A 2,168-nucleotide genomic window follows, 5' to 3' on the forward strand; every position below is an offset into this window, starting at 1 on the left:
AAAGAGATTTTGGATGGCAGCATACCTCACAGGAGTTGAGATGTCGCGGGTGCTTCTCTGCAACCAGCAAGGCGATTAGCCTTTGATTACAGAGGGCCATGCTGACACATTCCCTATAATTGTAACTATCAAAGCACTCGGCTGCTTGTGCTGGTTGCACAAAATCAAAAGACCTTCACAATTGCTCGTTGATGTAAATTAGCCTCTCCTTGATGAAATGGTGTCTCAGAGATTTCTCGAAAAATACTGCATGAATCTTGATGAGACAACTCAGCCATGTGCAACAATGTAACACTTTGGTGCTCGTGCAAAGTACTGTGGCACCTTGCTGAGGTGCCCAGTTTTAGTCCATTTCTTAAAGTTGTACTTTCTGTTCAGGACGCAATATGCGACTGTAGGTGTGCAGGACTTTCGTTCGTGGTTTGGTTGTTTATATAGTCGCTGTTCAACTTAAAAGGTTTCTGAGTAGGTCTACAGTAAAACATTACCTTTCAGTGGTGCTTAGATTTAGGTGAGGAGAATCTTTTGAATTTGTGTGACCCTTCTTGAGTATCCACCTGTTAATAAAATCAAGGAACAAAACAAATTGTCCATCCATCCATCCATCCATCTTCCGAACCGCTTGATCCTCACTAGGGTCGCGGGGGGTGCTGGAGCCTATCCCAGCCGTCTCCGGGCAGTAGGCGGGGGACACCCTGAATCAGTTGCCAGCCAATCGCAGGGCACACAGAGACGAACAACCATCCACGCCCACACTCACACCTAGGGACAATTTAGAGCGTCCAATCAGCCTGACATGCATGTTTTTTTTGGAATGTGGGAGGAAACCGGAGCACCCGGGGAAAACCCACGCAAGCCCGGGGAGAACATGCAAACTCCACACAGGGAGGCCGGAGCTGGAATCGAACCCGGTACCTCCGCACTGTGAAGCCGACGTGCTAACCACTGGACTACCGGGCCGCCCTCAAATTGTCCAAAATCGTTTTTGTTTTTTTTGCATTTGTGTGCAAACTGTTCTCTCAAACAAAAGACATGTTAAGAAAATAAAAGACTAATTAAAGTGGCCACGACAGTTTTGTGATGTCTTGCCACAACTGAACAATGGAACTGGACTGCCATGTGACCCTTGCCCATCGACAGAACCTCCTCAAGTCACTGGAACAAAATTCCTGTTTGCTTTTTGTCTTTGATTGACAGGCAACCAGTGGAGTCTGTCCTAATTGAGCAGATATGCCTCAGCCCCTGCTGTGACCCTCAACGGGAGAGGCTGCACATCACAAAACGGATGAGAGAGGACCACAGAGAGGGAAAATTACGTCTCAAACAAGCGTGTTGATCAAGGCAGCTTTTCAATTATTTGCAGAATATTCTGCTGGGGATCTGGGGTGTAATAGCGGGATTTAAAAAAATGTGCTGTTGTCCTGCTGTGAAACTTCCTAGCAGTGGGAGTGCGGGTATTAGTGGCGGCGGCTTCACTGTGAACATGTTTAAGGGAAGCGCAGTCTTCATTGAAAAATGACTCCATTAGTTTTCTTGCGGTAGTTGATGTCGGTACAGTTCAGTTGCTAGCCATTTTGTAATTACCAATAAAAGGACATTATATGTTTAACCGACACAAGTAAGCTTCTTGATGAGAGTAAAAGTTTCAATTAGAGAGTGTTAAATACAATAAAAAAAAGGGAAGGGGGGATGGGAGGGAGCGGGGGCAAGCCCTGATGGGAGCTCCTCTTTGCCAGACCCGAGGAGAATTAATACACCGCATAGGACCATTTAGCAGGGAGTAATTACTCCCTAATTAGCTATTACTTATTCGATTAGCCTTTTATCAGCTGGTCATGGTCAAAAAGCAGGCAAAGCAGAGGCGCCTTTTCACCTTGTTGGCTAACAGATGTGATTACGCACTGCGAGCAGGTGTTTTTAGCCATCCTGTGAAGGATGGAATAAGAAATCCTGAAGCGAGGAGCGCAATAAGAACTGATTGGATTCAATTACGCTTCGTGTTGGGTGCAACTGCAAAGAAATATCAGTGATGGAGCCTAAATGCACTCTCCGGGTGCTCGTTGTTGACAAAACGGCTGATCCTGCGATTGAGTCTTGATAAGACGTCTTTAAAGACATTGTGGTGGGCACTGTGTGCATTTTTGTCAAAGAACAGACCAGACAGGAAG

This window comes from Hippocampus guttulatus, chromosome 1 (genome assembly GCF_054856545.1).
Source record: "Hippocampus guttulatus isolate MCC_2025c chromosome 1, RoL_Hgut_1.0, whole genome shotgun sequence".
Taxonomy (NCBI): Eukaryota; Metazoa; Chordata; class Actinopteri; order Syngnathiformes; family Syngnathidae; genus Hippocampus; species Hippocampus guttulatus.